General features: G+C 38.7%; 1 protein-coding gene and 1 pseudogene across 2 annotated transcripts in view; one reads left to right on the top strand and one right to left on the bottom strand.

Moving 5' to 3' along the window:
• GAB2 (GRB2 associated binding protein 2) overlaps positions 1-27408 on the bottom strand; it is a 194215-nt gene that overhangs the window by 129653 nt on the left and 37154 nt on the right. The gene's annotated exons all lie outside the window — the stretch shown is intronic.
• On the top strand, positions 3091-5347 carry LOC125176324 (proteasome subunit beta type-3-like; annotated as a pseudogene).

Genomic DNA, 27408 nt, shown 5'->3' with positions numbered 1-27408 from the left:
TATGGGATTTGGCATTGGGCCATCATGGACTTGAATCTTGGTTGTAAGATTTGAACAAGATACTTAATCTTTCTGAGACTTATTTTCCTCATCATTAAAATGAGGGATAATTACCTTAGAACACTTATTTAGTGAGAATTAAATAGAGTTCCTGATACATAAAACACTGTAAAGATAATTTCCATATTAATCCTTACCTCACACCATATACAAAATTTAACTTGAAATGGATCATAGATCTAAGTGTAAAAGCTAAAACTCACAGCTCCTCGAAGAAAAGATAAGAGAAAAATCTTTGTAACTTTGAGGCAGAAAAACAAAAAAACATAATCATAAAAGAAAAATAGAGTAAGTAGACCACCAAAATTCAAAGCTTTTGCTCCTCAAATGGCACCATTAAAGAAAATGAAAAGGCAAGCCATACTGAAAGAAAATACATGTTTTCACACACCAACAGAAAAATTACAGCTATTTCTACCTTACAAAAAGCTGGTATCCAGACCATTTAAAAAAACTCTTAGAACTTAGTTAACAAGAAGATAAATGAAACCATATAAAAAATGATCAAAAGCCTTAATCAGAGACTACACAAAAGAAGCTATACAAAAAGCCAGTTAGCACATGAAAAGATGCTAACAATTATTAGAGATCAGGAAAAAGTAAATTGAAACCACAGTTATACACTATTACCTGTAAACCCATCAGAAAAACTAAAATTAAAAAGACTGACCATACCAAGTGCTGATGAGAATGCAGAGCAACTGAAAATCACATACTGTTGTTGGGGATGTACAATAGTACAGCCAGTCTGGAAAACAATTTCTTAAAAAGTTTAAGAAACAATTATTCTATGACCCAGCCCATTTGACTCCTGGGTATTTACACAAGAGAAATGAAAACATATATCTGCACAAAGATGTGCAAATAAATGCTCCTATCAGCTTTATTTAAAATAGCCAGAAACTGAAAAAAACCCAAAGTCCATCAATAGGTAGTATATCCATACACTGGAATCCTACTCAGTGATAAAAAGGACCTGTGCACCAACATGGACACATCTAAAAAACATTATGCTGAAAGAAGTCAAACCAAAAGTGTGTATATTACATAATTCTATTCACATAAAATGCAAACTTATCTGACAACAGATGAATGCTTGCCTGAGGCTGAGGAAAAACAAAGGGACAGATTGCAAAGGGACAAGAGAAATTTTGGGGGGACTAAGGGAAATGTTCTGTATCTTGACTGTAGTAGTCATTTCATGGGCAGAGCAACTGTCAAACTCACTGAATTTAAACAGATTTATTTTGTGTACATTATTCCTTAAAGTTGATAAGGAAAAAAAATTAATTCACTTTGCCTCTCCTGCCACTAGAATCAAGTTAAAAAGCTACTACTGCCCACTTCTTGGTCACAGGGGAAACAAAAAGCTGTACATAAAAGGGTGGTATTGCAAAAGCCCTGTAATTTAGTATCAATAAAGTGTTTCATTTATTGAATATCAATCAGGTGTTTGGTAACATAAGGCACTTCATATATATCATCTTATTTAATTCTAACAAATTTGACGAGGTAGGCACTATTAGCTCTTTTACAGATGAGGAAACAGGTTCAGAAAATTTAAGAAATTCATCAAAAGCCACCCAGATGTAAATGGTAGAGTTAGATTCAAGGATGGACCTGGATTCAAAACAGTAAGCTTGACTTCAAAGACAATGCTATTATTTCCTACAGTGCTTAGGGCATCCTCAGAAAGGCAGAGCCGTGATGGCCCAGAGACAGGAAGTGTTAGTGAAGATTTCCTTTATCAGAACTGGGAAATCCTCTCAAGCAGGGGAGTTTTAGCAGTCTATTTCAAAGGAGACTGGGAGGATGGGAAATGGGGTGCAGCTCTGCTTGTGAGTCCAAAGACAATCCTCTCTCTCGGTTCCAGCATCTGCTGGTATTTTGTTAACTCTTGGCTCCTCCATATTCACCCACCCACTGGTTTCCCAGGGAAAAAAAGCCAAAATATCTTGGCTGAACAGGCGAATGGGTCACAGATGACAGAGGTAAAAAAAAAAAAAAAAAAAAAGACATTCTGTAAATATGCTTCTTTTTAAAAGCAAAAACAAACTGCACACTTCCTTGTTCTGCATTTTCCTTATTCTCTTTGAGTTATCCATCTTCTGAAACATTTTCTTGTCTACATTTTCATTCATCACAGTGGAAAAAGTAAGGCAAATGGATCATGCTGGAAGTTTAAACAAATTTACAGTCTTCCTATTTCAGACCAGCTGTAGCCCATCTCCCCTGAAGCCAGGCCAACAAGAAGGTGCCTTGAGCTGCAGAAAATGGGCCATGGGAAACTAGGACCTGGAGGGGCGGCTCGGCACTGGGACCAACATTGTGGACAGAGCGTAAAGAGACCTGGGTTCTGGGATTAACTTTGTATAATTAAGTTAGAGACTCTGTCACGTCACTGTCCCTCTCAGAGTCTCAGAAGATTGGACTAAACATGTTTTTCAACTTTTAACAAAGGCCCTCCGTTTATAACCAAAAATAATCTTCCCCCTAAACCCTCAGATTCTCATGCACTTCCTCTTTGAGAATTGCTCTGTTGCCTTTTTATTCCCCCACAGCCAAGCTTCACTTTCTGAAATTTATACTATAAAAACAGGCAACTTCAGTGTGCTAGTATATTATAATCCCAGACAAAAACTTTCAAACAGTATATACAAACATATACTGAAAATCTGTCATAATCCTTAGTGTGTGGCATAGAGAACCAGAGATTAGATGCCCTACTGTAAACTGCAGTATTTTTGGTTGTTCTCCATTTCCTCTCCCGATTTAGTTTGAACTGCAATTTTACTAAAGCTCCTTTGCTCCCTTCTTCACACATGGTAAGAAGTCACAGGGACATGTGCTTTTGTGCTCCTTTAACTAGAGCATCCTCCCCCAAACTACACTCTGCCAAATTGTTTCTGGTAAGCAACTTTGCAAAGTAAAAATTCCCTAGACGATCTGGACAGGGTGTGAAAGAAAGACCCACAACCCAGCAGGGGAACTGAAACATTCTCCCCCAGTGTCCACTTCTGTCCTGGGAGGATGGGGGTAGGGAAGTTGCGGAAGAAGCTTTTAAAGGAAGCAAACTTGCAGGACTTCTGCTGCAAACAATTGTGTACTGTATCCAGCTGTTAAATAAGGCAACAGTCAGCTCAAAACCAGAAGAGAACAAAGGGGTCTGATCCCTTGCTCCTAAAACAGCAAAGTACTATGCTTCTGCTTCACATGTTTACAGCTTAGCACCTGTTTCTAGCTTCCAGGTCTGGAGCTCTAAGAAGTGTAAACCTTTATTTTTACATCAAAATATTGTGCAGAACCATAACACAAAAAAATAAATTTGAGCTCTGGGGGATAGAGGACCCAGGGTGGGAGAGCTCAGCTGCCATCATCCCTTTTGTCAGGCAACTCTCTGGACTCCTAGGGCCACAAGGAACACTATTAGGTCTACTGATGTGGGTTGATTCATGTGTGATTGGTAGGCCTACTGATTTGTGGAGTTCACAGATAAAAACATAGATGATCATGCCCTTAATTTGATTCAGTAGGCTAGGGTGGTTGTTCTCAGCATTTTTCTTTCCCCTTATGTCTTCTTCAATGATCTCATTAATTCCCAATGCTTTGTTGATCGTTTCTATATGGAAGACTCAAATTATACACTTTAAGACATGATTTCTTTACTTAGCAGAGCATCTGAAACATATGGATGGGAAGAGAAAAGCAGGGATCCAGGCATGCAGACAATCTGGCAGCCGAATCCAAGTGTTTGTTCCCAAAATTCAGGACCAACACTCTAGCTGTCAGAGGACTAGGGAGAGAAAAAGAATAATGGGAATCCCTAAAGAATCAAAGTGCAAGGGAAGGACTTGGCCAAAAGGAACCAGACAAGAGCTCTTCTTAGAATCGGGGGCCAAAGTCAGAGGGGGGCTAGCTTTCAGGCTGACTTAATGTTAATTCCCAGAGGCCTGGATCAAGTTCTTAAATCCTACCCCACCTCATCCCCATTACAAGCAGAACTGTTTCACAGACCTATCCTAAGGTATGAGAGAAGAGAGCCAAGTAAGTCTTCACAGCTGAGCATATCCAGGCCCTACTTGTGTCTAGCAAGTTGAAAGCATATCATGAGCAGAAAAGATGCAGAACAGATGTTCCTAATGTTTTCCAGGTCACTCGCAGAGATAGACACAGATCCCTATCAACTCAATAGTCATTTCTCTCTTTGTACCTTGTTACAGAACTATTTTGTTCAGAGAACTGGTAGAGACTTCATGGTCATGGGAAAGGTAAACCCCCTGCCCCTCAGCCCCAGGGGTTGAATCACAACTGGTCTAAAGCAATTATGCAAATCAATTTCCCTTTGCCAGGATTGGACTAGATAGGTGGGCATATAACCTAGTTCTGACCAAAAAAACGTAAGTTTTCTAAAGGGGAAAGAAAGTGCCTGTTTTTCTTGGTAACATGCTTGAGTCAATGATAGAACCCTGAAGCTTCCTCCCTCTTACTGGGCTACATGAACATCAATGTCCTTGTAATTTACTCAGATTTTCTGTTAAGTGTGACCAAAAGTTTTCCTGACTGATCTGCTGACCCACCTGAGAGAGTAGGCAGCAAGAGTGGTTGCTTAGCCTTAACTGGCCTTAGCTGGTTGACTGCAACTGAGGTGACTGGAGGTCCCAGTACATCGCAGTCCTGTATATTATGTCCTATAATGGAGGGACCATCACAGCCATGCAGGGAGAGAACTGTGTGGTCATTGCTGCCAACAGGCACTTAGGGATCCAGGCCCAGATGGTGACCACAGACTTCCAGAAGATCTTTCCCTGGAAGGTCGGCTATACATAGGCCTGGCCAGACTCACCACTGAGGTCCAGACTGCTGCCCAGCATCTCAAGTTCCAGCTAAATCTGTATGAGCTGAAGGAAGGCTGGCTGATCAAGCCTTACATCCTCATGAGCACGGTGGACAACCTGTCATATGAGAAATGGTTTGGCCCCTTCTACACAGAGCCATCATCTCTGGATTGGACCCAAAGACCTTTAAGCACTTCATTTGTTCTCTAGACCTCACTGGCCCCACGCTGACTGACGGACTTTGTGGTTAGTGGCACCTGCTCTGAACAAACATATGGGATGCATGAGTCCCTCTGGGAGCCCACCATGGATCCAGAACACCTGTCTGAAACCATCTCACAAGCCATGATGAATGCTTGGATAGGGATGCAGTGTCAGGAATGGGAGTCACTGTCCACATCATTGAGAAGGACAAAATTACCACCAGGACACTGAAGGCCTGCGTGGACTAACCCTCTGTTCTCAGAGTCTACTTTTTTTTTTTTTTTTAAATAAAATAGTTGTAATTTCTTTTGGGACACCTGGGTGGTTTAGTCAGTTAAGCATCTGACTCTTGATTTTGGCTCAGGTCATGATCTTAATTTGTGAGTTCAAGCCCCACATGGGGCTCTGCTGACAGTGTGGAGCCTGCTTGGGATTCTCTCTCTCTCCCTCTCTCTCTGCCCCTCCCCAACTTGTGTGCACTCACTCTCTCTTTCTCTCTCAAAATAAATAAACTTAAAAAAAAAAGCTTTTCTTTCAAAAACTATGAGCCAAAAACTATGAGACTGAAAGTATAGGCCTTATATCCAATAACCTTTTTTTAATGTTTACTTATTTATTTTGAGAGAGAGAGAGAGGCAGAGAAAGAGAGAGAAAGAATCCCAAGCATGATCCATGCAGTCAGCACAAAGCCCGATGTGGGGCTCAATCTCACAACCTTGAGATCATGACCTGAGCTGAAATCAAGTGTCAGAAGCTTAACTGATTGAGCCACCCAGACACCCCTCCTGTAACTTTTATCATGTGGATATATGCAATATTTTGTTTTCAACTATAAAAAGATTTACAGGTTTCAGGTCAAGAGTCCTTACTCTATACCAGCAGTTCTCAAAGTGTGCTCCCTGGACCAGCAGCATCAGCATGACCTGGAAATTTAGAAAAATCAGAAAAATAATTTCTCTAGCCAAACCCCAGACCTACTGAATCAGAAATCCTTGTAGTGGAGTCTAGCAATTTATGTTTTACTAAGTCTTCCAAGTGATCTGATTCATGCCAAAGTTTGAGGACAACTGCCCTGAGCTCACCATTAATTTCTATGATGACAAAAATGTTCACATCTGCACTATCCAGTATGGTAGACACTAGCCACGTATGTCTATTGAGCACTTATAATGTGGCAGTGCAGCCAATAGACTAGATTTATAATTTGACTTTGTTTTAGTTTATTTAAATTTAAATATCCCTGTGGCTAGTGGTTACTGCAGCTCTAGACAACCATAAAGGATTTTACATTATCAAATGGCTCAATACTAAGTCATAAAATAGGCAGTGGTTCTCAAACTTCAGTATGTATCTCCATCACTAAAGGGGTTATAAAACATCGATTATAGGCTCCCACCCCTACAATTTATGGTTCAGTAGGCCTAGCTTGGGGTTTGAGAATTTGCACTTCTTTTTTAATGTTTATTTTTGAGAAAGAGGGAGACAGCATATGCCAAAGCCAGGGAGGGGTAGAGAGAGAGTGAGAGAAAGAATCCCAAGCAGGCTCCATGTCCAGTGCAGAGCCTAATAAGGGGCTCTATCCCAGGACCACAAAATCACAACCCAAGCCAACACCAAGAGTCAAACTCTCAACCAAATGAGTCACCCTGGTGCTCCAAGAATTTGCACTTTTTTTTTTTTTAATTTTTTTTTCAACATTTATTTATTTTTGGGACAGAGAGAGACAGAGCATGAACGGGGGAGGGGCAGAGAGAGAGGGAGACACAGAATCGGAAGCAGGCTCCAGGCTCCGAGCCATCAGCCCAGAGCCTGACGCGGGGCTCGAACTCACGGACCGCGAGATCGTGACCTGGCTGAAGCCGGACGCTTAACCGACTGCGCCACCCAGGCGCCCCAAGAATTTGCACTTCTAATAGGCATTTATATGATGCTGATGCTACTGATCCAGGGAACTCACGCTGAGAAGCACTGAGGTAAGCAAAACTTTTTTTTTTTTGCCTTCTTATAACCTACATAAAAACTACTTTTCCACAATTCTTTTTTTTTTGTTTGTTTGTTTTTAAAAGTTTACTCATTGTTGAGAGACAGAAAGACAGAGCACAAGTGGAGAAGGGGCAGAAACAGAGGGAGACACAGAATCCAAAGCAGGCACCAGGCTCTGAGCTGTCAGCACAGAGCCCGACGTGGGCTTGAACTCATGAACCATGAGATCATGACCTGAGCCAAAATTGGATGCTTAACCAACTGAGCCCCCTAGGTGCCCCTACTTTTCTACAATTCTAACCAATGTTTTCCTTTGTGTTAATCAAATTAATATATAAAGGTAAAGTTCCCTGAGAGTAGGAACTGACACCTTCCCATTCTGTATGTCTCATAGTCCATATGAGCTCAGTATCTTGGTTCCAGCAGGTATATGACATCACTGAAAGTATAATGGGCACATCCCACGTCTCCAAACAGGAAGACTTTTGGAAGTGTCTGTCATGTTTCCAAGACCATGATTACTTCCTCATAATCATCAGGTGGCAGGCTATATGTTTCAGAAGAAATGCACAGAAAGGTTAAGTGATCTGCCCAAGGTAATAGGTCTTATTTCTTATTCTTCTGTATTTTAAAGTATTATCTCATAAGTTGTTTACATCTAAGTAGATTTACAGAAGAGTTTGTATATATATGCATATATATTTTACATATATTACATATGTAATATATATGTAACTTATACATAATATTTTATACATATATATACAGAGATACTGAAAACTAAAACATTCAAGAATGAAAAAGACTTCTGACACTATAATGGTATGAAAGGCAACAGGCCTAGAAATCTGGATGGGGGCTATACCTTCTCAAATAACACTGCATACAAAACCATCTATGCCAAAGACCTGGCCCATCCAGCAGCAATGCAGCTTTCAAGCATTAATGGGAAAGGCAAGAATCAAGGACAAACACACAGGGGATTTTTCTGAAGGTCAAAAAAGCAACAATAAATACCGTGCCCAGAAAAGCTTTTAAATCTGACCTTTTCTTCTGCTGAAGCCATTCGCCTTCCAGCATCTTCAATCTAATAGACTGAAGTAGGCTGAAATGGCTCTTAGGAGAGAACGGGGCTAGTCTTTTCCTTAATGCTGCCTCTCCACCACTACTCTAGCAGCATTACTGGTAATTACATCATTATACCATAATGGAACACATGCGGTGCAAGTGAAACATCCCAGCAGCTCCCCAGTCAGGGAGAGGGGAAAGAAGCTCCCTTCATTGTTCAATTTCTATTAACCCTTCAGGTTCTGGCTTATTCTCAAAGTCAAACCACCCCTAGGACATTTCACAATCTTAAAACACAGATCGTGAAAGCAGAGCATCGTTGAAGATCAGGAATAAAGTTAAATTCATTAGTGTGATGGAAATTCTCTGCTAGAATAGGAATTAGGACACCTGGGTATAGGTCTGGCTTTGCTATAAACACCTTATGTGACCTTGGGGAAATCATTTGCATCTTTTAGGTTTCAGTTTCTCATCTATAAAGAATAGCAAAGCTCCCAGGCAGAAGATCCCAAAAGGTCCTTGAAGGCAATCTGGGACTGGACCAAAAGATCACAAGGGTTCCTTCAGCTCTAACATTCTATTATCTAAAAAGACTCTATGAATAGGGGAGACAGGAGTGGAGTAAAATTCGAAAGGTCAACTCTGGTCTTCAAGCAGTTAATCTGATGAGGATTTTTGCCTCTACTCTGACCCATATATCAGTGTCAGATCATCTTCATCAAAATCCATAGCAACTTCTCATAAGACCAAACTCTGAACTCATTAACAGATCACAGAGAGTCTCCCCATATAAAGAAAGGACATAGCAGTACATGCTATACTTGGACAGAACCAAAGTTCTAACTGTCACAGACTCCTTCTATGAACCTGAGTCCGTCACCTAACCTTGGCCAACTCATCTTCAAGACACAGTGGCAGAGGAGAGAGGGTAGAATGAAAGCTTTTCGCTCAGTCTGTGATTTTGATATCTTTGTAAAAATTTCAAATGCCACCATTGGATATTGGGGCATGCAGGGGTGGGTGGAGTTTGGCACAAAAAGCACACTAGGAATGCCAAATCCTACAAGCAAGAGATGAGTTTTCTTATGATATTCTAAAGGTTTTCTCATAGATAAGGAAAAAATTACCTACCAGACTTCCAGGGAAGAACTAAAACATATAAAACTATATATTAATTTGCCACATATCTCAGAATTTTCTTTACATAGTGGCCTAAAAGAAAGAATGTAGGGGCGCCTGGGTGGCGCAGTCGGTTAAGCGTCCGACTTCAGCTCAGGTCACGATCTCGCGGTCCGTGAGTTCGAGCCCCGTGTCAGGCTCTGGGCTGATGGCTCAGAGCCTGGAGCCTGTTTCTGATTCTGTGTCTCCCCCTCTCTCTGCCCCTCCCCCGTTCATGCTCTGTCTCTCTCTGTCCCCAAAATAAATAAACGTTAAAAAAAAATTTAAAATAAAAGAAAGAATGTAAAAAATGTGTTCTCTGCAGTTGTCTTCTGGTCTTCATATAGAAGGTATAAGACTTTGGTTTCCAGGAGTAAGGTGGTTAGATCCTCTTAATTAACCCTCCCAAAGAAAACAATTTAAAAAGCTATATAAGGGTGCCTGGGTGGCTCAGTCAGTTTAGTGTCTGATTCTTATGATCCCAGAGTTGTGGGATCAAGCCCCATGTCGGGCTCCACACTGAACGTGGAGCCTGCTTAAGATTCTTTTTTGCTCTCTCTCTCTCTCTCTCCCTCCCCAACTCTTTCCCCTGTTTGCATGCTCTCTCTCTAAAATAAATAAAAATGAAAAATAAAAAGCTAAATAAAATATTCCTAAAAAGTAATTTTTAAAATGCATCATGCTGAACTGTGAAGTAAGGAATGTACACAGAACAAAAATCAAATGAAATGAAAGCAGACAGAAACAACCCAAATGTCCATCAGCAATGAAAGGACAAAGAAAATATGGTTTATTCATATATTGGATTATTCAGCCACATTAAAAAGGAAGTTCTGGTACACACTACAACATGGATGAACTTGGAAAACATTATACTAAGTGACACAAGCCAGACATTAAAGGGCAAATTCCTTATGATTCCACTTATATGGAGTACCTCGAGTAGTCAAAATCATACAGACCAAAAGCAGAATAGGGTTTTCCAGTGGTTGGGATAGGGGTGTGCAATGATTGCTTGGGTGTGGGTAATAGAAGGTAAAGCTCAGGGCTCACAATCATATATGAAGCCCCTTATACACTTGGGATACCAAGGGACTATACCTTTGGTGCATAGATGAATCACAAATAAACCTGTAGCACTGAAAGAGACCATAAAGAAACTGTCTTCTTTTAACCAGTAGAGAAGGAAAAATGTCTCTTAGAATCTCTAACTAAAAGCTGGCTCTAGTGAAGGTTTGTGACCAAATCCATGCAATTTTTTTTTAATGTTTGTTTATTTTTGAGAGAGACAGAGAGAGAGTGTGAGTGAGGGAGGGGCAAAGAGGGAGGGAGACAGAGAATCCCAAGCAGCCTCCACACCATCAGCGCAGAGCCTGATGTGGGGCTTGAACTCATGAATCCAATCATGAGATCATGACCTGGGCAGAAACCAAGAGTCAGACGCTTAACCGACGTGCCCCCAAATCCATGCAATCTTAAGTGAAGATCTAAAAGTAGTCCAGTTAGTTATGTCTTCAGACTATTGGTAGAAGCAACTCCTCATCCTTTCTGGTGGAATAAAAGCTTAACTCAGGTCTCACATACTTTTTACAGGTAAAGTCTTAAGAAACATTAGACCTTAAAAACAAAACACAAAACACACACCCAGAAATAAGCCACATGAATGAGAATCAGGAAAAACAGACAGTAAAGTCAGATCCTCAAAGACTTCAGATACTGGAATTAGATACACAATATAACAGGTTTATGAATATTATATTCTAATATTTAAAAGAGAGGCTTGCCAAAAATTAGCAAGGAACAAGAGAGTATAAAAAACAAAAATAAAACACAAGTGGATTTGAAAACAAACCAAACAGAACTTCCTGAAATGAAATTATAATTAAAATGAAAAAGTCAATGGCCAGGTTAAACAGATTAGACACAGCTAAAAACAAAACAAAACAAAACAACAAAACAAAACAATGAACTGGAAGAGTGATCCAAAAAAATTCCATAGAATGTGACTAAGAAATAAAGACATGAAAAATATGAGAGTTTAAGAGACATAGATGATATAGTAAAAGGGTCTAATCTTTTAACTGAAGTTCAAGAATGAGTTAAAGAGGATGGAGGAAGGCATTATTCAAATAGCTAACAGCTGAGAATTTTCCCAGAATCACTGATAGAACACCAATCTTCATATCCAGGAAGTTGAACAAATGTCAAGCAAGATAAATAGAAATAAGCAACATATTGTAATGAAACTTAAGAACACCAAAGACAAAAATTAAGATATTAAAAGAGAAGCAGAGATCACCTACAAAAGAACAGCATTAGACCATCAGCTGACTTTTCAACAGCAAGATCCAGAAGACCACAGAATAATATTTTCAATGTGTGAAAAAAAAGAAATGTCAAGAGAATGAAAAGACAAACCACAGACAGGGAGAAAATATTTTTAACACATGCATCTGATAAATACACAAAGGAACTCTTAAAACTCAACAATAACCCACAATCATATTGTCAGTTAATCTTTTAACTAAGGAGGAAGGAATATGCAATGGGAAAAACACAGTCTCTTCAACAAATGTTGTTGGGGAAAACTGGACAGCTACATGCAAAAGAATGAAACTGGACCACTTTATTACACCATACACATAAATAAACTCAAAATGGATTAAGGATCTAAATATGAGACCTGAGATCATAAAAATCCTAGAAGAGAGAACAGGCATAATTTCTCTGACAGTGGTCGTAGCAATATCTTTCTAGATACTTCTCCTGAAGGCAAGGGAAATAAAAACAAAAGTAAACTATTGGGACTACATCCAAATAAAAGGTTTCTGCACCAAAAAGGGGGAAAAATGATCCACACTGAGACACGTTAAAATCAAACTGGCAAAAAGACAAAGTAAGAGAGACTCATTGTATACAAAGGATCCTCAAAATGATTAATAGCTGATTTCTCATCAGAAATCATGGAGGCCAGAAGGCAGTGAAATGATATATTTAAAGTACTGAAAGAAAAAAAATGTCATACAAGAATTCAATATCTGGCAATAACTAACAAAACTAAAAGATAAACTGCTGAATGGGAGAAGACATTTACAAATGACATATCCAAAAAAGGGTTAGTATCCAAAATATATAAAGAACTCATACAACTCAACACCCAAAACCAAACAATCCAATTAAAAAATGGGCAGAAGACATGAACAGACATTTCTCTAAAGAAGAGAGATAGATGGCCAACAGACACAGGAAAAGATGCTCAACATCACTCATCATTAGGGAAATACAAATCAAAACTATGAGATATCACTGCACACCTGTCAGATGGCTAAAATCAAAAACATGACAAACAAGTGTTAGTGAAGATGTGGAGAAAAAGGAACCCTCTTGCACTACTGGTGGAAATACAAACTGGTGCAGCCACTGTGGAAAACAGTATGGAGGTTCTTTAAGAAATTAAAAATAGAACTACCCTATGATCCAGTAATCTCACTACTGGCTATTTACTCAAAGAGTACAAAGGTGCTGATTCAAAAGGATACATGCACCCTTATATGTATTGCAGCATTATTTACAAGAGCCAAATTATGGAAACAGCCAAGGGTCCATTGATAAATGAATGGATAAAAGAGATGTGATATATATTTCTCACATATAATTACATATATATATCATAAAAATTATATATATATATATGTATATATATATATATATATATACATATATATATATCATAAAAAGAATGAAATCTTGCCACTTGCACCAACATGGATGGAGCTAGAGAGTATAATGCTAACACAAGTAAGTCCGTCAGAGAAAAGACAAATACCATGTGATTTCACTTATATGTAGAATTTAAGAAACAAAACAAACAAGCAAAGAGGGGGGAAAAAAGAGACAGAGAGAGGTGAACCAAGAAGCACACACTTAACTATAGAGAACAAACTGATGGTTACCAGAAAGGTGGCAGGTGGGGAATGGGGTGAAATAGGTGATGGGGATTAAAGAGTACATTTATCATTATGAGCACCGAATAATGTACAGAATTGTTGAATCACTGTATTGTACACCTGAAACTAATACATCACTGTATGTTAACTAGACTGAAATTAAAATAAAAAACTTAATAAAATAAAAATAAAATCAGAAACCCCCTCAACAATAAGGAAATAAATACCCTGATTTAAAAAATGGGCCAAACACCTTAACACATACCTCACTAAAGAAGATAAACAAATGGCAAATAAGCATATGAAAAGATGCTGCATGTTATATGCCATCAGGGAAATGCAAATTAAAACAATAAGATACCATTACACACCTACTATAATAGCCAAAATCCAGAACACTGACAACACCAAATGCTGGTGGGGTGGTGCCAACAGGAATTCTCATTCACTGATGATGGGGAATGCAAAATGGTACAGCTGTATTGGAAAACAATTTGGTAGTTTCTTATGAAATAAACATACTCTTAGTATATGATCCAGTTATCATGCTCCTTGGAATTTACCCAAAGGAGATGAAAACTTATGTCTATATAAAAACTTTCACACTGATATTCATAGCAGCTTTATTCATGACTGTCCAAACCTGGAAGCAACCACAATGTCAAAAGGTGGATGGATAAACTATGGTACATTCAGACAGCGAAATATTACTCAGCACTAAAAAGACACAAACTATTCCAAACACAGGAGAAATGATAATTATGTGACAAGATAGAGGTGTTAGCCATTGCTATGGCAATTATATGTACATTTACTGCAAATAAATGTATCAAATCACTATGTTGTACACCTTCAACTTATACAATGTTATGTCAAATATAACTCAATAAAAAAATAAACTATCAAAAGCCATGAAAAGACACAGAGGGATCTTAAATGGATATTACAAAGTGAAAGAAGCCAATCTGAAAAGGCTACAAACTATATGATTTCAACAAATGACATTCTGGAGAAAACAAAACTATGGAGATAGTAAAGAGATCAATGGTTGCCAGAGGTTAGGGGACAGGGGAAGAGATGAATAGGAGAAGCACAGAGAATTCTCAGGGTAGTGAAAATATTCTGTAGGATATAATGACGGATGCATGTCATGATGCATCTGTTCAAACCCACAGAATGTGCAACACCAAGAGTGTGTACATAATATATACTATGTAATTTTGTGTGATTATATTAATGCAGGTGCAGCAATTTTAAAAAATGCACCATTCTGATGGGGGATGATGATAACAGGGGAGTGTATGCATGTGTAAGGGTAGGCGTTATATGGGAGATTTCTGTACCTCCTCTTCAATTTTGCTCTGTACCCAAAACTGTTCTAAGAATAAAATCTTAAAAATATTAAATGTCAGTGCAGAAGTATACAGCTAATAATGCTCTTTCAACAATGAAAGAAAGATAAAACCATCATTGAGAGAAAACAGAGAGACTGCCACATACAGACCATCACTACAGGCAATTCTAAAGGATGTACTTGAGGAAGAAGGAAAATGATCCCATGTGGAATATCTAAACTAAAAGGAAACACACATGAGCAAAGATATTGATAAATATGTGGGAAATGTGCACACTGCCAGTGTGAAACAAGAATACTACTTAACTGGTGTGGTTATAAATAAACAAGATAGAATTAAAATATTAGAGAACAAGAACACAAGAGAAGTGGTAGGAGTTTAACTATTCTATGATTCTTATGTAATTCAGAAGGATAGTGTAGTGTATTGAATCGTGGTTCCTCCAAAACCTACATCTGCACTCTAATCCCTGGAACCTGTGAATATCATCTTCTATGGCAAAAATGTGACTAAGTGAAAGATTTTGAGAGGAGGCACCTTCCCTGGATAATCCAGGTGGGCTCTAAATGCAATCACATGTACTCTTCTGAAGGAGAGCTAGAGTTAGAACAGACACACAAAGGAGAAGACGCAGAAAAGGAGGAGACAATGTGACTATGGAGAGAGAGAACAGAATGACAGAGCCACCATCATCTGGAGCCACTAGAAACTGGGAGAGGCACAGAAAAGATTCTCTCTAGAGTCTTCAGAGGGAGCACAGCCCTTTGACACCTTGTTTTGGACTTCTGGCCTCTAGAACTGTGAGAGATTAAATTTCTATCGTCTTAAGCCAACAGATTTGTAGTAATTTTATATAGTAACTGCAAGAAACTAATACAGAAAGAATATTACTTTATTTATTTATTTATTTATTTTTTAACATTTATTTATTTTTGGGACAGAGAGAGACAGAGCATGAACGGGGGAGGGGCAGAGAGAGAGGGAGACACAGAATCTGAAACAGGCTCCAGGCTCTGAGCCATCAGCCCAGAGCCCGACGCGGGGCCTGAACCCACGGGCCGCGAGATCGTGACCTGGCCGAAGTCGGACGCTTAACCAACTGTGCCACCCAGGCGCCCCAGAAAGAATATTACTTTAGGCCAAATTAGAATGTATGAGCTAATAACAGCTCAATTCTCCCTAAGTGGATTTATAAATTTAACATGAACTCAGTAAAAATACCAACTTTTTTTTTTTAATACAAAAGGTAGTTATTAAGGTTCATACAGAAAAATAAACAAGAATATCAGTAACGGGAAACTTAGGCAACTATATGATAAAACCATACTATAAAACCTCATTAGTTAAAACAAAGTGTGTTGCCATATATACAGACAGACCAACCATTGTAATTTAATATATTGTAAATCCACAAATGGGTACTAATGCATAAAATATTTAGGTTGTGATAGATGTGGCATTTCAAATTGTGGGAAAAAGATTTAAGATGGCATTTGAGATTTTTTTTCAATATATGAAATTTACTGTCAAATTGGTTTCCATACAACACCCAGTGCTCATCCCAAAAGGTGCCCTCCTCAATACGCATCACCCACTCTCCCCTCCCTCCCACCCCCCATCAACCCTCAGTTTGTTCTCAGTTTTTAAGAGTCTCTTGGCATTTGAGATTTAAATGACAAAGGTGAATCTGTCCCTCTAAGCACAGATCAGTATATATTTCAAACAAAGCAGAGATTTAAACATAATATAAAATGCAACTATAAAAGTAATAAAATAAGTACAGTACAATTTCTTTTATAACTTCCGAGTGGGAAACTCATTCTATTACATGCTGTCTAGAAGCCATAAAAAAGAAAAATCGTTAGAGTGACTACACAAAAACCTACAAATCCTGCATGGCAACATAAACAAACAAGCACACAAGTGTGTACACACATGTGTGCGCGCGCACACACACACACACACACACACACACACACACACCCTATAGGCAAAGCAAGAAAACAAATGATAAACTGTGTTAGAATCATAAATACTGTTCTAAAAATTACAATTTCTTTTTTTTTCTTTTTTTTAATTTTTTTTTTCAACGTTTATTTATTTTTGGGACAGAGAGAGACAGAGCATGAACGGGGGAGGGGCAGAGAGAGAGGGAGACACAGAATCGGAAACAGGCTCCAGGCTCTGAGCCATCAGCCCAGAGCCTGACGCGGGGCTCGAACTCACGGACCGCGAGATCGTGACCTGGCTGAAGTCGGACGCTTAACCGACTGCACCACCCAGGCGCCCCTAAAAATTGCAATTTCTATTATAAAAGGCTGATCTCTTAAAGAGGTCCTATAAATTAGTAAGACTAACAGCTCTGTGGAAAAATAAGCAAAGCATATGAACAAATTATTTACAGAAAAAGAAATATGAATTAAAACTACACTGAAATACTATTTCATTGGACTGGCAAAAATCCAGAAGTTCGGTAACTATGTGGACAAAACTGTGGGAAAACAGACACTTTCATACACTTCTGGTGGGAGTAGAAATAATTACACACCCTCTGGAGGGTACTGTGGCAAAGTTACATATAGTATATTAAAATTCTAATACTATTTATCCTTTAACCAAGAAATTCCTTTCTAGAAATTTACTGTGAGACAAACTAATACATGTGCACAATGACATACATATATTTTGCAGATCTGTTTAAAGGAATAAGATGAAAAACAATGTAAATGTCCATCAAAGACATTTTGTTATGGTTCCATTAATTCATGAAATACCAGTTGACTGTTAAAAAAAAACACACAAAAGAAAGGACTAGAGAAGGAAACTCCTTATGTACTAACATAGAAAAGAGTATCAAGATGAACTATTAAGTAAAAAACGTTAAACATAAAATTGTGCCTTATGCTGCCATTTGTATGAAATAGTTAAAGAGAGTATCTACATATTTGTATTTATATTTATAATCTATGTTGAATATATAGGGCAACATATATATATATATATATATATATATATATATATATATATATATTATAAACACACACACATGGATTGGAATTAAGCAGATGGGGAGAGAAAGAAGTTATACTCTTCATAATATACCTTTCAAAATATTTGGCATTAAAACCATGTTAAAGTATTATCTATTACACATTTAAAAATCTTTGTAAGTTTGCATAATAGAATATGTTAACAAAGCAAACAGAGTATAATTTCCAAATTAGTAGAGGAGTAAAAATAAAATTAGAAAAAGTAAAATACTTAATCCAAAAGGCAAGAACACACAGAAGGCAAAACAATATGAGAAATAAAACGAAATATTTCCTTAATTACAATAAATGTTAATCAATTAAATTCAATTAAAAGACAAAGACTGTCGCACTGTTGTATTAACCATAATAAACATCAATTACCTAAACTTCTCAGTTAAAAGACAAAGACTGTCAGGCTAAACAAAAACACAATCGAGTTATATACTGTTCTTAAAAGATGCACCTAAAATATAAGAACACAAGTAGGTTGAAAGTCAAAGTTTGGAAAAAATTACATGAGACATATACACTATTCAAAAAAAATGACACTATGGTTATATGACTTATATTAAGTAAAGAGACATTAAAGCAAAAGGGTCACTTTGAAAACAGGAGGTTCAAAGGTAGAGAAGATATCTAATTCTAAAATATTGGCCTCAAAATATATAAAGCAAGAATTGCTAACACTGCAAGAATTGCTATCCCTGACAAATCCATTATCATCATGGGAGATTTTAAACAACCTTTCAGTAATTGATATAAAAAGGGTGAGGCTCTCCTTTTGGCTCCTCAAATTAATGCACTTTGGAACTGCTAGGTCACATGGGAAACGAGATTTCTCACTCACTTCCTGAGAAAATAAATCAGGGTAGAGAAACATGCTTCTTGTCTGGTTTTGGTGATCATATACAAATGTAAAAATGGTAAGTTACACCTTATCTGCACAGTGACCACTATAGCCAGACACTAATACTAATGACTTTGTCAGCAACTCTATGTGCTTATGCTTCAATTTCTCAATCTCTAAACTCTTTAGGGGAAGATGTTGTTCTTTTATACATATTTTTTATCTATCCCAGCACCTACCACATGCCTAGTAAGTGCTCAGTGTTTTATTGAATCATCTTTACACATTCCCTTCAACAATATTCCAACATTTATGAAGCACCTATTATATACCAAGCACTATATTAAGTACTGGGAATACACAGACTAATAAAGCAGTGTCTGTTCTCCAGGAGAACAGAAACAGAAATATATCTTTTAAAAAGCTATAAATAGAGGTTTGAGTGGAGACCCCTCTCCCAACAAAGCACCTGGAAATTTGAGGGAAAGTTCTCATTTAACATGTACTTCTAAGTACCCACTATATTCTAGAATCAGGCATGTGCTAGAGAAGGGACATTTGACTTAAGTCTTGCCAAGTAGATGTGTGTATAGGGCAGGGACAGGGGGAGTCAGGCAGAGGATATTCAGGGCAATGAGAAATAAGAATATGAAATTCAGAAGAAAATGTGATTTGCTCAAACAGCTTGGGTAAAGACTGGTGTCTTTTCCACATGGTTTCTCGACAGTCCTTCCCCTTATGGAGTCTCTTTAGCTCAATACAGATATCTATCTAGATGGATGGCCTTGACCACAATTCAACAAGAAATTCTTTTAAAACTGCAGCACAGTACTCATAAATTTAAGTTTCATTAGATGTCCTTACTGGATACAATGCATGCTATTCTCTCTTCTATTTTTTTTTTTAATGCTAGTCACAACTACCACTGACTTCACACTCAATAACAACTCTCAACCCCATTTTGTAAAATACTTAATGCTTGGGATGGTCTATAATGTGCTTCTCTCTATTGCTTCTAATTGGAATGCCAATTCTAGCTCCCTACTTGACATCCCAGGAAAAGTCCCCTCCAAACATATCGCTGAGCAACTACTATGTGCAGAGGAAACACTCTGCTAGCCTCAAGCCTGCTGTTTGTGGCTAAGTTCTCCAAAAAGCATAAACCAAGGATATTATAAAATTTTCCTGGGAAACTCGCCAAGCTGTACATATTTACTATGTATCTACTGATACAGAGTGAGATGTGAATGTGAATTCTGGGAAAAACTTCCCAGGTGGTAGTGAATTGATGATCTGAGGTTCCTTTTACTCTTACAAAACAAATATTTGTTTAGGAAAGACGGTTTAGCAAAGGAGTAGACATAGACCAGAAAAATGAAACCTCAGATAAATAGAGGGACTTGCCAGGGGCCAAAAAGCCACTGGTAAAGCAAGGATTAGAATCTAGCTTATTCCATACCCAGTCCGTTTCAGAAAGTTCGCACTAGGAAAACGAAGTCTCTCTGTGTTCCTTCTCCTTTACGTTGACCTTTTCTTTATCAGGAATTCTCCAAGAGGCCTTAGCTTACTAAGTGCTAATTAGATTTCCTCCACCTGCTCTCGGATTTAGCAGGCAGGCGGCAGGCGGTACTAATGCAGTGCCCTCCTCAGCTAACAAAGCCACTGGCATTCCCGGTATGCAGGGGCTGGCCTCCAGCTCTTTAGTCAACAGCAATTAAAGGACTCCTATCCAAAGCCCTAAGGAGGAAGACAGAGAAGGGAGGGGTATTCCTTGATCCAAAAAGTAGAGTACAGCCACTGATTGGAATTGATTGTACATAAGAGCTGGGTGGAAACAGGGAAAATTCTGGGAGGTAGGAATGGAATCTGGGTGAGGCAAGCAACTAATGAATACTCATCATCGTTCTCACCCCCCTAAGGAATGCTATTGTGGTCCAGATTGAGGGGATAAAGCCTTGTATGGCCAAGAGCCCTCATCCAAAAATAAGTTATCAAGAAACATTTCCCTTTCCCTTATTTCAAGACACAGGTCCAAACTGCTCAGCCAAGAATGACAAGTCTTCCACAATTCTATCCCTTCCTATCTATGTACCATAATTTAGTGAATGTTCAGCCACTAACTGGCAAAGTGCAGCCTGGATGTTCAGTCACTCCTGCCCTGTGACTACACGAGTCACCGGTTCTCTGGCTTTGATTTTCTCATCTGCAGCTCTCAGAGTTGATTTCAAGATCAAATGAGACAATACAGAAATGTTTTATAAACTGTAAAGTTGTGTAAAAGCTTTAATTCAACTCCTAATACCAATGCAACTAAATTCAAACATTTAGTAAATTCCTAGCACAGTGTTTATACAGAGTTGGTGCACAGATGTTATAAATATTAGCTGTTGGGTATACAAAAATAAACCAAACAGACTATGTGGAAATCACAGACTGATGGTAGGAGACAAGTTCTCCAGGAGAGTATAAGAACTAAGAGTAGGCACAGAGTAAGGAAGGAAGAGTAATTTATCCTGCTACTAAAGAATAGGGGTCAGGACTGTCCAAAACTCTGATAGTGAACAGAAAATAATTGGGGCTGAGGGTCTGGAGAAAATATAGCTGGAAATTCAAATGTGCCATTTCATGACCCCCCATTAGAACAAATTCAGTTAATATCCCTGCCTTTATTCACAAAGTTCGTTTTTATTTTTTTTTAATGTTTATTTATTTTTGAGACAGAGAGAGACACAGCATGAATGGGGGAGGGGCAGAGACAGAGGGAGACACAGAATCAGAAGCAGGCTCCAGGCTCTGAGCCATCAGCCCAGAGCCCGACGCGGGGCTCGAACTCACGGACCGCGAGATTGTGACCTGAGCTGAAGTCGGACGCTTAACCGACTGAGTCACCCAGGCGCCCCCATAAAGTTCTTTTTCATGAGAAACTTAAAAATTCTGCCAATCATTCAAAGAATACTTAAACATCCACTATGTGTATGGTATTATTAAGGATACAAAATACTACAAGGCAGGTCTCTTATAATGCTAAGCCATATATAATGCCTAAAGGGTTAAGGGGAACATTATCCCTCTCTAGAAGAGTTGAAAATCAAAACCTTTGTCTCATTTCCCCCCACAAAGTTAGACCAAGAGTCAAAATTCATTCTTTCCATCAAACAATATTCTTGGGGCACCTGGGTGGCTCAGTCGGTTAAGCGTCGGACTTTGGCTCAGGCCATGATCTTGTGGTGAGTTCCCGCCCTGCATTGGGCTCTGTGCTGACAGCTTGGAGCCTGGAGCCTGCTTCAGATTCTGTGTCTCCCACTGCCTCTCCTTCTGCCTCTCCCCACTCACACTCTGTGTGTGTGTGTGTGTGTGTGTGTGTGTGTGTGTGTGTGTGTGTCAAAAATAAACATTAAAAAATAAAGAAAAAGAAAACAATATTCTTTAACCTACTATGTGCCAGACAACATTCTGGTCATGAGGAAAAAGCAGTGGAACAAAACAGACAAAAATCCTGCCTTCAGAGGGCATACATTTGAGAGAGGTAAAAAGCCAAGCAGGTATATACACAGGTGATCCAAGGTGGGGGAGGGGAGAGAATACAGTGAATCTAAAAGCCTATAGGCTCTGGCTAACGTGGGCAGCTGCCTCACACTTCTAATTAATTGCTGCAAAGCAAAAATTTAGGCCCAGTGTTCCCAGATCTGGACATTGACAATTTTATGTAAAATATCTCACCTTTTAATAACCTATAACTGATTAAAATTGTTTAAAACTCTACAAGCAAAGAAAGACAGTCTGTGGATGGAATTCAGGCCAAAGATACCAGCTTATGACCTTTGTATTACAACACTGTACCATGATTTTTGGTTTAGAGACATAGTCACTATATACAAATGTCTTAAACTAAGTGCTACAGGACTTGAGAAGGAAAGAGTTCTAGCTAAGGAGGTCTGGGCAAGCATCGAGGAGGTGAAAGCCGCCTTCAGAAAATACCCCAGAATATTTGTATTCTTAATTCTCTCATTGTTTCTTGATTTCTCGCAGCACTTATGGCTACACTGTCCTGTGGACACTTGTCTAGGTACTTCTTTGCTACGAATGGCAAGATTTCTTTCTTCAACCAGAAAGTCCACAAACAGCAATGTTATCTAAGCCACTGCCTTGCTGGTTTGTTTGATCAATCAACAGATTAACACTGCTCATTAATATGACTAATTCCCATATGCTCTGAAATAGGCTTGCTATCTGGAAAGATATTCAGAAAAGTTCTGTCACCTCAAATTCTCAAAACAGGGACTTTATGCCTATTCTAGGCAAACAAAACAAAACAAAACCAAATAAATCCGAAACCTTGAAAATATATGAAAAAAAATGAACCCATTCAGTCATTCTTTATTTCTCATCATTTCTTTCAAAGGTGAGTTGATAACATCTATTAAAATTTAAATTCACTTTAACTTTTGTTAAATTCTTTGACTCAAAAATTCTACTAGACACTGATTTTATAGCTAAGTCATATTTGCCCAGAAATCAGTGAAATATGGTACTGGTGATGAAAAAACATGCTAAAATCTAAAATAAATGTACACCAATTACTATACAGGTAGCCACAATATAAGCAAATGCTTTAATAAAAAATGGAACAAAGCACACTATATAAAGCAAGAATTTCAGTATTTGTACATAGCAAGTCAGAGAAGAAACAGTGGAGTCTAATAGAATCTGGTATTTATTTTGTAAAATTTTTTAATGTTTATTTTTGAGAGAGACAGAGAGACAGAGATAGAGTGCTAGTGGGGGAGGTGTAGAAACAGACAGAGACACAGAATCCGAAGCAGGCTCCAGACTCTGAGCTGACAGCCCAGAGCCCTAAGCGGGGCTAGAACCCACAAACTGCAAGATCAAGACCTGAGCTGAAGTTGGATGCCTTACCAGCTGAGACACCCAGGCGCCCCAGAAACTATTGTTTAATGAAAATGACTCTACACCTATAGAAATGAACTATACAGCATAACAAACAAAAAAAGAAAACAAGAAAAAAATTTCATTGTAAAAGTTTTAATCTTCACCTCAGGTCCTAGAAAATCATCTTCAAAGTTAAGTAGTTCATCCCCAGTGCCAGGAAAACTCCATCCCTGCTGGTCTCCAGTTGATTCTCTTAATCAATCAGTGGCACTCACTACACTAGAAACTGAGTCACCCCTGCTTTCAAAATAGGGGTCTGTTGCCCTTCATCTGGGGTGGTTTTATAGTGTACATGATCTTAATGATAAATCAGTGCCTCTACTACTTTTGAGCCATGCCTTAGTGTAGCAAAATTTAAATCTAAAATGTAATGGAATGGGGGTGCCTGGGTGGCTCAATTGGTTGAACGTCTGACTCTTGATTTCGGATCAGATCATGATCCCAGGGTCATGGGATCAAGCCCCACGTCCAGATCCACAGTGATGGTGGAGCCTGCTTGAGATTCTTTCTCTCTCCTTCCCTCTGCTCCTCTCCCTTGCCCACAAACACACACACACACACTCAATCTCTCTCTAAAAATAAAAGAATTTTAAAAAAATGTAATGGAATCACCCTAAATGTACCTCTGATCCCCTATGGTTTCTTTGGTTCTAAAACTCTAGAATGTTTGCAGTGCCTGGGTGGCTCAGTCAGTTAAGTGTCCGACTTCAGCTCAGGTCATGATCTAACAATTCATGAGTTTGAGCTCTGAGTCAGGCTCTGCTGACAGCTCAGAGCCTGGAGCCTGCTTTGGATTCTGTCTTCTCTCTCTCTCTCTTTCTCTCTCTGCCCCTCCCCCACTCACTCTCTGTCTCTCTCTCAAAAAATGAATTAGCATTTAAAAAATAAATAAAACTCTAGGATGTGAAACTTGTATCTCTATGGTATTTTGTGTTCTCATTCTCCTCAGAGAAATCACAGTTCACCTTGCTGTTGAGTATCTTTTGCTTTGGCCCAGAGATTTCCATTGGCAATACATGTGCATTTGACACAAGGTAATATCAGGATGCAATTTTGGGACTGGAGGGAAAGAAACATGTTTCATATGCCAGCAAATGATGGAAATAACAAAGGCACTTACATTTATGCAACACTACACAGTTGTTGTGAAAACTAGAGGTTCATGAGAACTGCATGGAATGTTATTTGCTTAATGGTTATTTGGGGTGAGATCTGGGTGAGTTTTTGCTTTGTCTGGATTTTTCACCATTCTCGATTTATAATGAGTATGTGTTATTTTAACAAAAGTGATAGTCATTCCTTTAAAAAATAAATGCAATTGATCTCTGAATGTTCAAATGGAACTATCTCCATGGTTTATTTTATCTCATAGGGTTGTGGTGTACATTAATCATAAGAACTTAAAGTCTGGCACATAAGCATTCAAATATTACCTACTATTATATTGCTAAATACATTAGAAAATAACAAGGGTAAACTGGGCAAGGGTCTGAGGTGGAAAAGATATTTATTTTTCATTGATATACTACCCTGTCCAGGTTCCCTAGAAAACAGAGCCTATGGCAAAACTTACCTGGCTTTTACTCAGGTGTTGAAATCCCAGAGCACAGAAGGAATAAAGGTTAGCAGACAGAGTAGGAAGGAAAGCAAACACAAGGCTATATATTAATAAACTGGCTACAGCTTAACATGAAAACACAACCAACTGCAAGATCAAGAATGTTTCAGGATAAACTATACAGAACTACTGTATCTGAGAATAGTGTGTGTGAGGAAATGGGGAGGGGAGGAGGAAAAAAGCAGACAGTGTGCAATTTACTGGTTGGTTCCTTCCCTTCCCAGCTTCCAACTTTTTTGTCAGGCTACCCAGCCTTTGTCAGTGCTACTCAGCCTCTCTGGATATTCACTGGGGAAGAACACACTCTACCTCTGAATCTGGAAGTGGTAGGAGCAGCCAGAACCTGTTTAGGTCTGGTCAGATGGAGCCTCGGTCTCTGAGCTGCTGTGGCTCTTTCCACAGTGGGCACAACAGAGACTATACCAGAGCCCAGCCCTCACTCAGAGGAAGGCCGAGACAGCCAGCAGTGTTAGGAAATATGGCAAAAGCAGCAGCAGCTAAGACTAGCCATTTTGCAAGCCAACTAGGGTCTGGGGGGTCAGGCAGAATGAAGGGAATCTGGGTAGATGTATTAATTGAGTCCCAAACAACACATACGCTTGTGCGTAGAGTGGACTGCAGTAAGTAAGAAAGATATCCAAGTCTTGGTTGATCCTATGGCAAAAAATAACTGTTTCAGATAAATTCGACCATCCCCTTAGGATGCAACAGTGGATACATAAGGCTTGCGTTATTTCCTAGACTCACTCTAAAATTTTCCTTTCAGGAAAAACTCTTAAAAAGAATGTTTCATCAGTTTCTTTCATCAGTTACTTGCCTAAACAGAAAAACTATTAAGCACTGAAAGGACAAAAAGCCAGCTAAAGTGGAAAGACAGGGTAAGTGTAACCTGAATAAATCCCAACGATGGAATTACCTTAGTCCTGGGCAGAATGGTATTTAGAGCCATCAATCCAGCAATCAAAGGTTAAAAAAAAAAAAAAAAAAGTAATTCCAGTCTTTATTTGCATTTCTCAATGGGTATAAAAGCAATCAAAGTTATAATCCACACTTTTTATCTTCTCACTAATTACTACAGTTGTTCAAGGGTCTCCCACTCACCAACCTACCCTGCCCCCAACCTTCAAACCCAGTTGTAAATCTGCATTCTCTTTCCTCTTCATCTTTTAATTTTTTATTACAGAGATTATGTGTCTTCCTAATTTTGACATTTTTGCCCCATTCAGCCTACTAGAACAAAGTAGAGTTCTGGGAGAAGACCCAGAAAGCAAAAGTCCATGCCCCTTGGAAACCAGGGAGAAAGTAAGGGGGAAATAGTAAACAGTGATATGAATAACTTTTCCCTGTTATATACACTATATAAACATCCAGTTCTAAAGCTGCCAGGTGGTTGTAATGACTCTCTCTGATCAAATAATACAGCCCAAGTCATAAAACAAAAAAGGTCAAAGGTTTGAATGCAGAGATAAAAATCCTTTAATATACTGAAGGGGCCAAGACAAGGAAAACTTCGAAAAACAAAAGCAAATACGTGAGTAATGCATGCAAAATTGCTTAGAATAGTACCTGGCATGATAGTCAATTCATGTAGTTATGATTGTTACTGTTATTGACCAGGGCCTTTCCACCCCCACTCCTTTGTTGTTAGGTTACCTACATATACCTCTTTCACAAAATTTACAACTTTGTGCACTAGTTCAATTTAGGGAGGAAAGCTGACTTAATAGCTCCTGTGAGGCAAGGGGCTTCTCTGTTGCTCCAGCCTAGCACAGTGCCTGACACACAGCTGGTATCAACACATGCCTGTGGAAGGACTGGCTTTTGTTAAGTGAAACATTCCGGTCCCAGGTTACCTTCTATGAGACCATTTGGCAAGGATCTGACAAATCAGAAGGTCTGACTAGAACTAATACCGAAATGTAACATATGATAAACAGAGCAAGTGCAATCACACGTTCCAGTAAGTGACTGAAAAAGTCAAGTTAATCCCAATTTAGTTTTGTAACTTAAAAATACCACTTCCTCAATAAAGATTTTCCATATGCTCGACTACTGTGTCTGTCTGATCTCATGACCTCATCTCAACTCCCAAAGAAAAACAAAAATTTAAAGGCTTTACAATACAATACAATCTTGTATTTCATAGGTTTGGCTTTTGTTGTGCCATTTCTGAACTCATTATAAAATTATGTCTTTGTAGGACTTTACTATCCGTGTCCACAAACACCTACTATGACAGAAAGACCCAAGATGAGGCTGGGGGAGGGGGTACTTAAGAACTGGGTTCTAGGCCTATTTCTACACTGACTTGTCAAAGTCATTAAACCTCACTAATCATCCATTTCTTTATG

Source organism: Prionailurus viverrinus, chromosome D1, assembly GCF_022837055.1.
Source record: "Prionailurus viverrinus isolate Anna chromosome D1, UM_Priviv_1.0, whole genome shotgun sequence".
Classification (NCBI taxonomy): domain Eukaryota; kingdom Metazoa; phylum Chordata; class Mammalia; order Carnivora; family Felidae; genus Prionailurus; species Prionailurus viverrinus.
The sequence above is the reverse complement of the archived record's forward strand: the minus strand, read 5'-3'. Positions and strand labels throughout refer to the sequence as shown.